We start from the raw sequence: 16,645 nt of genomic DNA on the forward strand, positions 1-16,645 counted from the left end.
CCGTGCCACCTCTTGGGTGGGTTAATCTTTATTAATCTTCCTCATCACAATCGACTTGAGAATGGTCCAGGACGGACCGAAACGACGTCGTCCCTTCACCTTCCAATGTGTGGTCTGGTCATCATACTTTAGCCACGTTATTGTGACTCATCGCCTATACATGTCCCCTACATTGATATATATTATGTCTAGCCTACGCCCTGAAACAATCAAATGATCCTACGTTTGTTGTGCTATCCGGTAATTTGTTCCATAAATCTATAACCCTATTTCCACATCAGTATTTATCCAGGACTTTACTGCATCTAAACTTATCCCAATTATATCTAGTGTTATGTTTATTAATGCATTTAAAACTGTATTTACATCCCGTTTGTTACCCTTTAATCCATCTGTATACCTCAGTCATGTATACCACAGTCATGTATACCACAGTCATGTATACCACAGTCATGTATACCTCAATCATGTACACCTCAGTCAAGTCCCCTTTACTCTCATTCTACAGAATGTAAATTAAGCATATTTTAATCTCTCTTCTTAAGGGAGGCTCCTGGGATTAACTTTGTCATCCTACCGCATAAGCTTTTAAGTAAAGTTGTGCCCACCCGTTCGAATTTCTTGATACTTTCTGACAACTAAGAGTTGCCCAGCATGATGGGGATTTTAGATTCCTAACTCACAAATCTGGAAATCGAAGAATTGACGACGCTTCCGTCAGTTCGGAAGCCTTAGCGCGTCAAATTGTGGGAAAGAGTAGTAGAGAAAGTCAGTTTATAAGGTAAGAATGATGATGAAAGATTAGACAATGAGATGATAGGTGAGAACGTTTTAAAGAAAAGGAGTAAGATAAGAAGGAATAGTTATAGGAAACGGGGTTGAAGTAGGGGACAAAAGGTCAAGTATAGGAATAGGTCAGAAGTGTGTGGGAAAAGGTAAAATTAGGAAAAAAGGTAGAAGGAAAAAATGTAGCAGTGAAGGAATAAGGTTTTAGGACACCATCTTTACACAAACCATTTCACCCTTCAAGTAGTCTAGGGGAAGCTGCATAAATGCGCATGTTCATGTGTTAATAAAATTAAAACCAACAACGAAACACTTAAAAATTTACCCCTAATTAATATTAAAGTCCCCCCCTCCAAAAAAAAATAAATATTTAAGGTCCCCCCCTCAAAAAAAAATGCATTTTATTTAAGGACCTCCCTCCCCCCCAAAAAATTGTATTTTATTCAAGTTCCACACACTCCCAAAAACCAAAATGCAGTTTATTTAAACCATTTCAACATATTCCAAACCCCGTGTAGGATCCCGTTGCTCCGCAAGCCCCCCAATGTTCAACAAACAGAATGTTGACGACGTCTATCAACGTTCACAGTGAACAAGAGAACAAAGGAGACATGTTCCCCCCCGTGTTCACCACCTCCCTGTGTAGTGATGGTGGACGGTAAGTTAAATGATACCGTAACTCACTCGCACCGCCAACAGTCATAAAGCACTCGTGACGTGTCTTATCATCCCAGTAAATAACGAGATATTAAGAAAAATATTGCAACTCATTATATAACACACACGATATGCTTCAACATCCCAACACGGATTAGGTATACTATACTAGACGAACGCTGAGGCGTTCCGAGGCGCCACTGCATGTCAACAACACACACACACACACACACACACACACACACACACACACACACACACACACACACACACACTCAACTTGGCGTCTCATGCAGACGGGCCTCTCAAACGGTATTAAATCATCTCTTTCCAGAGCCGTTTACTGGCAGGCAGAGAACGGGGTGGGATGGGGGGCTCACTTCAAGATGACTATCTGCTGCACCAAGGAATTTTTATTCAACAAGGTGTGTCTAGCAGGGCAGAGGAGGGGGGAAGGGGTTCACGGGAGACGTGTTTGATCACGTCTAACCTGCACCCAAACGTGGTCAAACACTCTCCTGGTGACCCCCTGGGGCTCCTGCCACAGCACACAGTCTATTCTCCTCATAGTCTCGTGGAAGCGTTGGATTGTCGCCTGAATTTATGGATTAAAACGATGACGAATGCAGTCTAGGCCACTATAAAAAAAATGGTAGATTCATCTTTTCGGAGTAAATAAAGAGGTGGACGGAGCACCTGGTGAGATACACTGTGGATCACAGCGATACACTTTTCCGCCCACTATGGAACAGTGGAGAGACAATATTATTTCCGATTTGACGATAGCCGCAAGGCCCGTGTCGAGTGCTCCCCTTCAACACACTCTAGTATATCCAGATCACATAATATACATATTATGTACATATATATATATATATATATATATATATATATATATATATATATATATATATATATATATATATATATATATATATATATATATATTTATTTTCACTCAGGATCATTCTGATTACACTACTTGTTAGATATTCTAATTAACATTTAAAAAGGGGAAAAAAATACTACAGGGTCCACATGGTACTTCTTTCGTAATATACTGGGCATTCTATAATATATAACATTATTCATGCCTCATATACATCATTATAAGCAAGAGTAATGTTGATGGTCGTGCTGCAGGTATCCTCAGGATCGTCCATCGCTAATAGCAACAATATCCCGTGTAAGCGCTGCAGCAGCAACTAGCGAGATCCTTCAAGGAGGGGGAGTCGATCTCTGGAGCGCGCTGGCCGGCTACCGATGTCCGATAATTCCTGCCTCCTTATCTCCCGGGTTGAGAGCCGCACGCTAGCATCTCTCAGGACGGCCCGACCCGCTGTCAGGGAGATGGGTGTATCGCCGCTGAAGATAAACAGAGGAGCTAATCATCTATTCAGGTAATTACAATGATCCATCACCTGTGCTGCGAGTGAAGAGGTAAACAAGAATTGCTCCACGATTTGCTTCTTGTACTCCCCCTTCCTCTCCCCCCCACTCCCCCCCCCCCACTCTCCCCCCATCTTAAAGACCGGATTTTTCCCCCCAGTACAAACAGGGACGCGATTACCAGCGACCTGGTTGCGGGCGATAATAATTACCGGGCTTAAAAATATACTCTACCTCGGGTTAAATTAATTGGCATTAATTCATATAAAATATGATTTAAGTTGAATAAAGGCAAGTGTTCTCTAAAGTGAAACTCTTGATAACGTCCTTGTACATCATACGAGAACAAAAAATCGGTTCGGACGCTTGATCTGTTCTTGACGTTTTGGGTTTTAATCACATCCAATACGAAGCCTCAACCCCACCCCCCACCCCCTAACAACCCTAAACTCTGTTATTGTGAATGGTGAAACTTCAAAGAATCTTTCGACAACCTCGAAATTCAGTCTATAAGATTTAATTAAACAATTTCACGCAAGAATTGATTTTTTTTCCCCGTATTTATCTGCTTTTTATGAACCCATTTTATTCTAGATTGTAATGCAAGAAGAGCGCTTGCTTCGCGATCCGCACATGCCGCAGTTACCCCGCTAGATCTGATGGTCGGAGATATAAGCATAATAGCATCAGTGATGGGGATAATGTCAAGAAGATTTAAAACAATCAGATTGCAGACCTTCCCGCACGACGCGCGAGGAAAAACTGGGAGAGCGTGTACTGACGAGGGCGGTTATTATACAAACACGGTGATTTTCTTGACGCTCGGCACCCTAGGCAAAGAAAACGGAGGGTAGAGGAGGGAGGACTTTGGCTTCTCTCATTAACTCGCTTTTTGACCAGTTATCAACTTTTTTTGCGAGTGTGCGCGCCCGGGTCTGGGTTATAGGGTCGGTCACGAACTTATTAAGAGCGTGTTGGTGTGTTCTTGCGTCTCACTTTGTTCTTAAATGTGTTTTAGTGGCAGTATAGTGCTCCTTCAGATGGCTGCAATTACTGGGTTATTCAAGCTGGTATCAACCCATATTGAAAGTGTTATTAAAATAGAAAATTATATATAAATTCCTTCCTAATTCTCAGTGTATATACATCACACATATATAAATTTATAGTTAAAGACAAAGGCCGTAGCTCGGCTCGTCTGTCACTACAAAAACAAAAAATAAACTAATAAGCCGTATCTTTCTTTTTATTATTCTCGCTAACAAATTATAATTGGATTACGCACACACACACACACACACACACACACACACACACACACACACACACACACACACACACACACACACACACACACACACAGGCCTCGCGAACCCGGAGTGTTTCCCGGCGCCGGCGGAAACAGATGGGCAGTTTCTTTCACCCTGATGACCCTGTTTACCTTGCCAGAACTAGGAGGCATGAGTTACGAGGAAAGGCTGCGTGAAATGCACCTCACGACACTGGAGGACAGAAAGGGTAAGGGGAAACATGATCACTACCTACAAAATTATCAGAGGAATTGACAGGGTAGATAGCCCGTGGGGTGGAGGGGGGGGGGGGGGTACGGCAGCTCTAGTATGATCGCTCACAATTATATTTACGTTCTAATTCCAAGCTCTCCACTTATCCTTCAAACTCTCCACTTATCCTTCAAACTCTCCACTTATCCTTCAAACTCTCCACTTATCCCACCACCCGTCAGTACTAGAGCTAAGCATCCACCTCAGCCAAAATACCCACGCAATATCCTCAGCAGGCGCCTCCCTGGAAACACAAACCGTAACTGTCTCTATTTTCTGCTTGTTACAACTTGTAATAAAGTTGTTACATCTTGGCTTAACGTGTTTATGACGTATTAGAACGTTGTTACAACTTGCTATATTGGTTGTTATAACTGGTTAGGTGTTAAAACTTGTTCGAACGTTGTACCAACGTCGTAGTTTCGGTGTGTGTTTGGCGGGGTGACAGCTGGGTGGACAGTGCTTCGGATTCGTAGTCCTGAGGTTCCGGGTTCGATCCCCGGTGGAGGCGGAGACAAATGGGTAAAATATTTCTTTCACTCTGATGCTCCTGTTACCTAGCAGTAAATAATACCTGGGAGTTAGACCGCTGCTACGGGCTGCTTCCTGGGGGGAGAAGGGGTGTGTAACAAAAAAGGAAGCCTGGTCCAGGACCGGGCCGCGGGGACGCTAAGCCCCGAAATCATCTCAAGATAACTCAAGATAACACTTATACATACTTGATATGCAAAATATAACCATCAAATACCACTAGCTTCAACATGACATCGCCAAACATCACCAGCTGCGACACAACATCGCCAAACATCACCAGCTGCAACACGACATCGCCAAATATCGATCACCAGCTGCGACACGACATCGCCAAATACCACCAACTACATCTTAATTACCAAATACCGGAGAAAAACTCCCCCTTTACTACGCCAAAAACCACAACGCGGAGATAATGAAGAAGTGCTCGAACAGTGCCCGAAGCTTGATTAATTAAAGCTGTGATCATTATTAAAATCTTGTGCAAGTAGCGAACTAAACGGGCAGCAACACTGCCGTATCCTCCAGCCAATTTCCTGGTGGATTGGCCCGTAGTATTCCAGAGCGTAAGATCGTAAACTGATTGGTACTGGCTGAGTTTACACCTATTAGACTTTGAGCACGAGAAGCTAGAACCGAGCCTTAGGGAGCCTTCTGTTTGGGATCAGGGAAAGGGGGGAATTGAGGGGTTGAGCATTGATACGCTGTAGCCAATGTGACTGTGAACACTATGAGGCAGTCATTAGAGCAGTGTGTTTGTGTGTGTGTGACGGGAGGGACTTGTACGGCCTGGGGAGACACGCTGGTCACTCCCATGCAGCCCCCTCTGACACCATCCCCCCAGGGACAGGATCAGAGTCCACACGGTGAATGAAAAACCTCTCGCCTCACCCCCAGCAGCACACGTTGTTGTTATAGATTCAGCTACTCGGAACAAGTTCCAAGTGGCACGGGCTATGGTCAGCCCGTAGCTTACCTGGCACAGGAGCGGTACTGTCGACGACAGCACACGAGCCTTGACCCACTAAATATCTCACGCCTGAGGCGCATGGAAAAAAAGGTTTCAACCTGGAATGGAAACCCAGAGTTATATTCTCCCATTTACTTCCAACAACTATTTTGGCCCCACATAAGGCTACCTCTTGGAGAAATGGAGAAAACGCTAAAGGTGGAACGCATAGGTCATGTTGAGTCGGCGTTTCGACGTTGGGGAAACGTCTTCAGCAGCACAAGAACCTGGAGTTGGACTCGCCTGTGAGTAGGTCACTCCGTCACAGCGATACACAGGGGGGGAGGGTCGCCCCGGCATTGTTACGCTCTTGGTGTTCACGGATTACTACACCACTCATGGTCTAGTAAACCACACAGTAGTACAGTAGTACATGAAGTAAGAAATACACTCTTGCTAACCGACGTGAATCAAGCAGCACGTGATTCACGTGATGAATAACGTGGCTGAAATATGTTGTCCAAACCACACACTAGAAAGTGAAGGGACGACGACGTTTCGGTCCGTCCTGGACCATTCTCAAGTCGATTGTGATCATAATCGACTTGAGAATAGTCCAGGACGGACCGAAACATCGTCGTCCCTTCACTTTCTAGTGTGTGATTTGATCAACATGTACACAGGATGCAGCTAAAGCAGGTAAGTGGTGCTGAACGAGTAATAATGACCAGTAATGCTCAGTTCTGCCGCTCAATCCTCAAACACTCATCAGCTGATCAATAAATTCTCAAAACCTCTCTCTCTCTCTGGCTCTTCTTCCTGGTGTAATTCCCGGGTATTCCAGGCCTTTATTGTGGCCCCGGCTCGGCCAACTCACATCCACAATTATAACGAGAATTTCAACCACTTGCCGGGACGAGAATTGGAGAATAGCGTGTCCTTTAGAGCGAGAGGCTCTTAGGAACTAAACACAACTTTTGTCTTTATCACTGTAATACGCTGATCCCTCAAGGCGAAAAGATAATGTTAAGGGACGTCGAGGCTGCGTGGTGGAAGAGAGACGAAACCCACTAACACAATCAAGGGTCACGACTCCTTGATTAGCAATAATGGTTTTGGGCCTTAAGAACAGAGGGGTTGTATAAGTGTCACAAGCAAGACTGGCCGTGAAGAACAAAAGAGAATCGTAATGAGGAGAATCATGGAGGAATATAAAGGGGGATTATCCTCTTGGGTAGCTAACATTACCTTTGATCCTTGTTATTGTTGGTGATCATGATTCGTTTATTGTCACACATGCGGGGACGCACATCATGTCGTGTTGTTATTTACATGAAATCTTCCAGTTATTATTTACATGAAATCTTCCAGTTATTATTTACATGAAATCTTTCAGTTGTTATTTACATGAAATCTTCCAGTTATTATCTACATGAAATCTTCCAGTTATTATTTACATGAAATCTTTCAGTTATTATTTACATGAAATCTGCCAGATTATCTTGAGATTATCTTGAGATTATCTTGAGATGATTTCGGGGCTTTAGTGTCCCCGCGGCTCGGTCTTTGACCAGGCCTCCACCCCCAGGAAGCAGCCCGTGACAGCTGACTAACACCCAGGTACCTATTTACTGCTAGGTAACAGGGGCATAGGGTGAAAGAAACTCTGCCCAATGTTTCTCGCCGGCGCCTGGGATCGAACCCAGGACCACAGGATCACAAGCCCCGCGTGCTGTCCGCTCGGCCGACCGGCTCAAAAAATCATACATGGCTCATATCTCAATGTGACACTAATTATTAATACCAGATAAGGACTTATCCTAGTCGAAAACTGCGTGTATAACTATTTCCACCTTCAGGATCGAGCTGTTAGCTCTTGGACCCCGCCTTCCTGAGCTTTCCGGCCGAGCGGATAGCTTTCGGGGATCGCAGTCCCGAGGCCCCGGGCTCGATTCCCGGCCGAGGCATATAAACAGATAGCTTCTTTCACCTGATGCGTCTGTTCAACTAGCAGCAAACGGGCACCAATTAACCGTTGTAGGCTACATCGTGGTGATGCGCGCGCACGTGTGTTAAAAATATATGTAGTAGATATGATAGAGGAAAATAGGTTGGGAGTTAGTACATTAAAGAACAGACGGCTAGAAAGGCGGGGACCCTAGGGTTAACAGATCGATCCTGCAGGCATACATTGTAAACACATATGCTCACATCTGCAATACACATTCATACATACATACATACATATACACACACTAGTCACTGCCTCAGAACATCGTCACAATCTTTGGTCTTAATATATATTGACTCTGGAAGGTTCTTCTCCTCCGTCGTAACCTCGTTTCCAAAATCAATAACAGAAAAATAATATAAATTTCGGATTCAGCGTCACTACTATGTTCCAATCCCACAAGCTTCCAAGGAGACTTATTATTCTCTTCACACAATTCTGATCCTTACTCTCTATCGTATGTGTGTATACTCATCTATTTGTGCTTGCGGGGGGTTGAGCTTTGGCTCTTTGGTCCCGCCTCTCCACCGTCAATCAACTAGTGTACTTCCACCGTCAATAAACATGTGTACAGATTAATGAGCCTATTGGACTCTATCATATCTACATTTTAAATTGTGTATAGAGTCTGCCTCCACCACATCACTGCCTAATGCATTCCATTTCTTGTGAGTGTGTGTGTGTGTGTGTGTGTGTGTACTCACCTAATTGTACTCACCTAATTGTGCTTGCGGGGGTTGAGCTCTGGCTCTTTGGTCCCGCCTCTCAACCGTCAATCAACTGGTGTACAGATTCCTGAGCCTATTGGGCTCTATCATATCTACATTTGAAACTGTGTATGGAGTCAGCCTCCACCACATCACTTCCTAATGCATTCCATTTACTAACTACTCTGACACTGAAAAAGTTCTTTCTAACGTCTCTGTGGCTCATTTGGGTACTCAGCTTCCACCTGTGTCCCCTTGTTCGCGTCCCACCAGTGTTGAATAGTTCATCCTTGTTTACCCGGTCGATTCCCCTGAGGATTTTGTAGGTTGTGATCATGTCCCCCCTTACTCTTCTGTCTTCCAGTGTCGTGAGGTGCATTTCCCGCAGCCTTTCCTCATAACTCATGCCTCTTAGTTCTGGGACTAGTCTAGTAGCATACCTTTGGACTTTTTCCAGCTTCGTCTTGTGCTTGACAAGGTACGGGCTCCATGCTGGGGCCGCATACTCCAGGATTGGTCTTACATATGTGGTGTACAAGATTCTGAATGATTCCTTACACAGGTTCCTGAACGCCGTTCTGATGTTAGCCAGCCTCGCATATGCCGCAGACGTTATTCTCTTTATGTGGGCTTCAGGAGACAGGTTTGGTGTGATATCAACTCCTAGATCTTTCTCTCTGTCTGTTTCATTAAGTACTTCATCTCCTATTCTGTATCCTGTGCCTGGCCTCCTGTTTCCACTTCCTAGTTTCATTACTTTGCATTTACTCGGGTTGAACTTCAACAGCCATTTGTTGGACCATTCACTCAGTCTATCCAGGTCATCTTGTAGCCTCCTACTATCATCCTCTGTTTCAATCCTCCTCATAATTTTTGCATCGTCGGCAAACATTGAGAGGAACGAATCTATACCCTCTGGGAGATCATTTACATATACCAGAAACAGTATAGGTCCAAGGACTGACCCCTGCGGGACTCCACTTGTGACGTCTCGCCAATCTGAGACCTCACCCCTCACACAGACTCGTTGTCTCCTGTTGCTTAGGTATTCCTCTATCCACCGGAGTACCTTCCCTCTCACTCCAGCCTGCATCTCCAACTTTCGCACTAGCCTCTTGTGTGGCACTGTATCAAAGGCTTTCTGACAATCCAAAAATATGCAGTCTGCCCACCCTGTGTGTGTGTGTGTGTGTGTGTGTGTGTGTGTGTGTGTTGAATAAATTCCACCGTTTTGTAAAATGTAATAAAAAACAAATTCACCCATAAATCACCGATATAAATCACCGGAATATTGCGTCAGCCTGGCCTTCAAGACGGCTCTATTAGCAAATCGTATTATATCTTATGCTAAAGCTCACGTAATTTCTATTTAACATCAAAAGGTACCAAATTACTAATTGAAACCTCTATACGACAGGATTAAAGTCTATGTAAAAGCGAAAGTGTAGAAATAAGCCCCAAAGTCAAAAAGACTTGAATTCCTCCGGATTTCACCAATTCATCTCAACAGCAAAGGGCGGTTTGTGGTTATACGTTTATACTGAGGATCGAAACTAGTTTCCTGACCATATTCCCTATCATTCTTTTAAGTGCAATCCGGTTATGCCATGGGGGGAGGGATAACTCCTAAACCATAGATTAATATAAAATATTTATAGGACAATTCTTGACTATTAATACAAATGAGTAGTTATTACTTTATATAAATTAAGCTAGGAGCCTCATGTAATTAGATTAATTAACATCTCTTGCCAGTAAATACAGAGATACCTGCGTGTATTAATATAATCAGAACATGATATTTATGGAGGGTGTACATTACAGGAGATCGAGACAGCTTTCTTTTGTACCACTGTTTTGTACCACTTTTGTACCAGTTTTGTATCAGTTTTGTACCACTTTTGTACCACTGTTTTGTACCACTTTTGTACCACTTTTGTACCACTGTTTTGTATCACTGTTTTGTACCACTTTTGTGCCAGTGTTTTGTGCCACTTTTGTACCACTTTTGTGCCACTTTTGTACCACTGTTTTGTACCACTGTTTTGTACCACTGTTTTGTACCACTTTTGTACCACTGTTTTGTACCACTTTTGTGCCACTTTTGTACCACTTTTGTACCACTGCGCTCACCCCCCGAGGTGTTAATACCAGAGGCAGGCTCTCTGATGCCTCGACACAGGCGAACACTCAATGGGCAGCTAAGCCCTATAACATTTATTACTTTTGATTTCTTGCTTATTTTTTAAATGTTTTTTTCTGCCTTGTGGTGGTTTAGGGGGTTCAAAGTCCCCCCCCCCCTCCACACCCCCGCGGCCCGGTCTCTAACCAGGATTGTGTGTATTCGCCTAGTTGTATTCACCTAGTTGTGCTTGCGGGGGTTGAGCTCTGCTCTTTCGGCCCGCCTCTCAACTGTCAATCAATCAACTGTTGCTAAATATTAATAAAAAAACAAATTTTACACACACATACACACAGGAAGCAGCCCGTAGCAGCTGTCTAACTCCCAGGTACCTATTTACTGCTAGGTAACAGGGGGCATCCGGGTGAAGGAAACTTTGCCCATTTGTTTTTCCGGCGGTGCCGGGGATCGAACCCCGGTCCCTAGATCCACGAGTCTAGAGCGCTGTCCACTCAGCCACCAGCCTGAACCTGTGTGTGTGTGTGTGTGTGTGTGTGTGTGTGTGTGTGTGTGTGTGTGTGTGTGTGTGTGTGTGTGTGTACGCGCACGTGCAGGAAAATCACAGTGAAAAGGAAAGGACAACTGGAGCCCTTTCGGCTTTCCCCCTTCAACAATACCTGACTGAGAGGGCCCAGTGCAGCGGGGCAGTATAAGAAGAGAAGCAAGTGGAACGGAAGCTTACGGGGCTCACCATAGCCCGTGCTACATGGACATTTCGTTCTGAGTAGCTAAATCTAAAAGCAACAACAACAACAGGAATGGCAGCTATGAGGTAGGCAGATTTCAGAGTCTGCCTACTCTGCAGACGAGGAGTCACAATATACACTGACCAAACCACACACTAGAGAGTGAAGGGGCGGCGACGTTTCGGTCCGTCCAATCGACTTGAGAATGGTCCAGGACGGACCGAAACGTCGTCGTCCCTTCACTTTCTAGTGTGTGGTCTGCCTACTCTGTTTACCGCTGAATGGAGCGTGAGCAACAAGGCCCCTGGGTATGGTGAATTATTGTCAAACTGACGGCATATTATATTTGTATTAACTAAGTAACCACGAGCGGTTCTAATTATTTTTTACCGCATGAGGACTGAAGGAATAATTGCAATAATTATATAAGCAAACTGAGATAAATTATAGTCAGTCACTCTTAGAGCAGAAAAAAAGGATAGCATATTATATATTTATTATATATATATTATACATATGCAACAATGATCACAAAAACACTGATCCAAGTATACGGAAAAAACACATGTGTTTAGCGCGTTTAAAATGCTAAAAAAACGCGTTTAGCATTCTCTATTTCTCAAATGTGTTTTTTTCCGCACGCACACACACACACACACACACACACACACACACACACACACACGACTCTTGAACACAGAAAGTCACTCGAGTCAGGAACTAGGACGATCATACAGCCCAGCCTCACACACCATTACCCAATTCCAAAAGAAAATATTTGTGCTAGTTACTGCTGGAGTGTAGAGGAGAGACGTGACCCCGGACTCAAAGTTCCCCACAAGATGATTCTTACCAGATCTCACATACTTGTAACGCTCGCTCTATGCGCTCTGGCATTCTGGATTTTCTTCAATGAAACATTTTGTGTATTCAACATATGTTCTCATCATATGTATTCATCGTATGTACTTTTCATATGTATTCACTGTATGTATTCGTCATATACACTCACAGTGCTTAAAGGATGTATTATCATGATTAGTAATCTTAATATACATAGTGCTAAGATGGATAATTCTTCAATTTTGTGTATACGTATACCTTAAATTTGTTTTTTCATATGTATACCTAAAATTTGTTTTACATGAAATACCTTAAAATTGGTTTCTCGTAGATAATTCTTAGTATTTGAATGTGGAAAGATGACTACAGTTTCGGACCAGGCGTGCTTGTTACATTAAAAAGATAATTGTAATTGTACGAAGATTAAGTATCCTAGTGCCCAAGACCACAAAACAAAAAGCCTAAAGCATGGAGATTCATTGTAGTCTCCAAGCCTCACATCTTCTAAAAGCCCAGAACTTGTGTAATCAAATTTGAATGAGGCTTTAATTTCCAGCGTCTCTAACATCACTCGAAGCATCAATTCTAAACTGCCTATGTTTCACAGTTATAGTTAAGCTCGATGCAGAACTCTGTCATTGATCAAATACTCAATGATCAAACACACGGCGAATTCGCAAATTAAATATCAAACGTTTTTATATCCAGAATTTTCACGATCAAGCTCATTGAATTCGTAAGTTCTATATTATATTCACGGCTTTCGAATGGCGAGCATAAAATTTCTCAAAACTAAAACTAAAACAATCTCTTGTCACAAACCCAGTAAGTCTCCCACTCTAGAAATTCATTTGTAAACTATTCCTCGTTTCCCGACTATCAATGATAGTCGGGAAACTAAATCATTTACCTACAATATAACTCTTTAGATCATTAATCTCCAAATAGGTCATTAACCTCCAAAACAACTCCGTAGATCATTAACATACAAAGTAAGTCCCTAGATTATTAAACCCCCCAAATCCAAACTTCCTTGAATTTATAACGATCAAAATTATCCTACATACATTCTCCTGAACTAGGACTGAGGATTTCCAAGATCAGGCGTTTCTGGGCTGAAAATGGTTACCGATATGTAAGCGTTTTCTAGAAATCAATATGATAAAATCCTTAGGATTTCCTTTTCAGCTGTTCTATTCCTACCCATTCATATGTACAGTAAAACCAAGTTGTTGAGACCTTTTTTTTAGGTCGTGCTGGTATATAGGGGTCTTTAGTAGGGTGTTCTTTAACCGTGCAAAGGTTAAGACCTTTACCTTTAGTAAGACACTTTTCATGTTCTACAGAAATTTCGAATTTCTGTAATGGTACAGCTCTTACTTATACCGGTGCCGTTATCCTGTTATTATGTTTGGGAGTTTCTTTGTTTCAATGTTCATAATTCTTACACCACCTTGGGTTACCATTTTCTGTGAATCCCTACAGGTAGGCCTATGATCATTAATGGAAGAGTCCTTATGATAAATTTATTTTCAATTACATATTTTTTTAAATGACAGTACTCTACAAGCTACCTTTCTGAATATTTTATTCGTTCAAACTTAAATATGTGTAGATTATGCGGCTTAATACATAACTTCATGTCACCCCTCCGACAACGCCGACATAACCCCATGTCACCCTCCGACAACGTCCACATAACCCCTGTCACCCTTCGACAACGACCACATAACCCCTTGTCACCCTCCGACAACGCCCACGTCACCTCTCTCAACCTATATGACCACCCAAGTAAGTGTTTTCACCCCTGCCGCCCGCTGCTAATGCGTCGATCGATAGCTAAAACCTGCCATCACAAAAGTATAGTGAATAACTGCGGTGTATCGCAGTAACGTGTGGATCATTTCCTTGTTAAGGGCCGTCCATCGTCACGGCGGGCGACTGACGCCTGCGCTGAGTGGTCACGACATGTGTCCTGCACGCTCTGCCTGGCTGCCAGCCTGCCTGCCAGCCTAGCTGCCTGCCTGGCTGCCTGCCTGCCTGCCTGCCTGCTTCCATATTCCAGCTCGTTCTTTTGATTTCGTGGCAAACCCAACCTCCTAAGTTATCTAACCCACCTAAACTATCAAGTCCGATGCATAGAAAACGTAGATATTTCACGAGCCGTTACCTTTGTATTAGTGGGTTGCATTTGTGACGTGAGTTACCATAAGGTAAACATGCGTATCTGTTCAGAGGACGGGTTCTCCCTAGGGGTCATTAGTGACAGCAAATCATGCAACGCAATCTGATGCCAATTTTACGTTCAGATAATGTTCAATATTTGTCTGGTGTGTAAATTATAGTAACCGACTGCTTGCCACCTGGACGGCGCGTGTTAACCCCCTTATTTCCTCATCCACTAACAAGTACACCATCAGTTCGCTAACTTGTCATAACATTATCGAAACTCTTTCAAAAAATAATTATTTAAGGACCAATAAAGTACACTAAATGTGGTTATCTCATTTCACGTGAGAATTCTGAACGTTTGTTTCGTGGAAGTTCTATTCGACAACCCGTCCTCATGCCAGGCTCGTTAAAGCCGCGTCCCCTCGAGTCCCATTTAAAAATTTTAACGTATTGTGTATGAACAATTTATTTTATCTCATTTATATATTAATATTAGTTTTTGTTAAAGTTTTATGCATAGCCAGGCGTAGATTAGGCTAGGTGTTTAGGTTCTGTTCGTCATTATTTGTATGTGTTCGTGGGTGAAGCTTTTACAGACTTGCGATTTGAAAAGAGGTCAACAACGAAACACTCTTCAAGAACTATTCGAACGTCCTCATTTGAGAGTCAGCCTATCCTCCAAACAACAGCCCGTCCTCCAAACAAAGACCCAAAAGTGATTCCATGCACCCGCCAAACCCTCCCTGTTTATGAATGAAAAACGGTTTACACACGACTCACAACCGATTACGTTCGAACACTTCCGGAACAAGTTCGTCACTGACGAATTTTGTTCGAACCACAAGGCTGTAAATGCTTCACCCGCGTACTACAATTACAAATAATCGCCAACAGAACCTAAAATACCTAACCTAACCTAACTAGTGCCTAAATATGTGCAATATGGTAATATAAGATAATATTAATTTACATTTGAGAAAATTCCTGTTTTGAATGATCATATTAAAATTGATGAATGCGTCTTTGGGGTCAACCGCTGGATGGAATGGACTTGGTCTGAGGACGGGTTGCAGCCGTATGTAAAATGCTTTTCATAAACAGGGGGTTTAGCGGTTGAATTAACGAGCATTTGGCGTTTGTTGATGAGGACGGGCTGCTTCGACCTCATGTGAAAATTTTAATCACACTAAGTGATGGAAATCTACACTCCATTTTGGAACCGTCAACAATGGAATTTGTTGCTAGCATCATGAATGTAGTTCAGAAACAGTGCCAAAAATCATGCCGAGGTTACCTTACCTTGAGGTTACCTGAGGTGCTTCCGGGGCTTAGCGTCCCCGCGGCCCGGTCGTCGGCCAGGCCTCCTGGTTGCTGGACTGATCAACCAAAAGCTAACATCTCAAATTACCGCTTACCCCTAAAAATTAATTAATTAATGCAGTATACTGACAACAGCTAACAACCTTTATTTTGGTTATCAAATGTACTTTAATTGCATATCGATGATAAAATATACGAAAAAAACTGTAAAATTAAAACATAGTTTTGAATAGATTTTGTGACACATATTTAGTCATTCGACCCAACCCAGGAGTGAGAGGGTTGGAAAAAAGATTTACTAAACATGGCAATTGTGTGGGAGTTTCCAGTATTGAGGTTGCCAGTGTCGATGTTCTAAATACTAACAATAGACACTGGGAATTCCTGATGCCAAAGAATCATTTGTGGAATTACGAAGTCAGTGTTAGGAGTACGTATAAGTACGTACGTAGCCTGAGGAAAGCTACGCTAAACATGATGTACTCACTTGGTTGTGTTTGCGGGGATTGAACTCTGGCTCTTTGGTCCCGCCTCTCAACTGTCAATCAACTGGTGAACAGGTTCCTGAGCCAACTGGGCTCGATCATATCTACATTTGAAACTGTGTATGGAGTCAACCTCCACCACATCACTGCCTAATGCATTCCATCTGTTAACTACTCTGACACTGAAAAAGTTCTTTCTAACGTTCCTGTGGCTCATTTGGGTACTCAGTCTCCACCTGTGTCCCCCTTGTTCGCGTACCACCCATGTTAAACAGTTAATCTTTATCTACCCTGTCAATTCCTCTGAAAATTTTGCAGGTAGCGATCATGTCTCCCCTTCTCTTCTGTCTTCCTGTGTCGTG

The 16,645-nt window shown here is 43.0% G+C and overlaps 1 long non-coding RNA gene across 2 annotated transcripts in view; it reads right to left on the reverse strand.

Moving 5' to 3' along the window:
- Window positions 1–16,645, reverse strand: part of LOC138368185 (uncharacterized) — a 42,443-nt gene that overhangs the window by 11,085 nt on the left and 14,713 nt on the right. Inside the window, exon 3 of one of the 2 annotated variants that reach the window (XR_011229519.1) lies at window positions 2,511–2,808. The exons of the other annotated variant lie outside the window; for it this stretch is intronic. This is a non-coding gene — a long non-coding RNA (uncharacterized lncRNA). Of the gene's footprint in view, window positions 1–2,510; window positions 2,809–16,645 lie in introns of those variants that run through there. 2 annotated transcript variants of the gene reach the window in all.

The sequence above is a fragment of the Procambarus clarkii genome, chromosome 24, assembly GCF_040958095.1.
Source record: "Procambarus clarkii isolate CNS0578487 chromosome 24, FALCON_Pclarkii_2.0, whole genome shotgun sequence".
Taxonomy (NCBI): domain Eukaryota; kingdom Metazoa; phylum Arthropoda; class Malacostraca; order Decapoda; family Cambaridae; genus Procambarus; species Procambarus clarkii.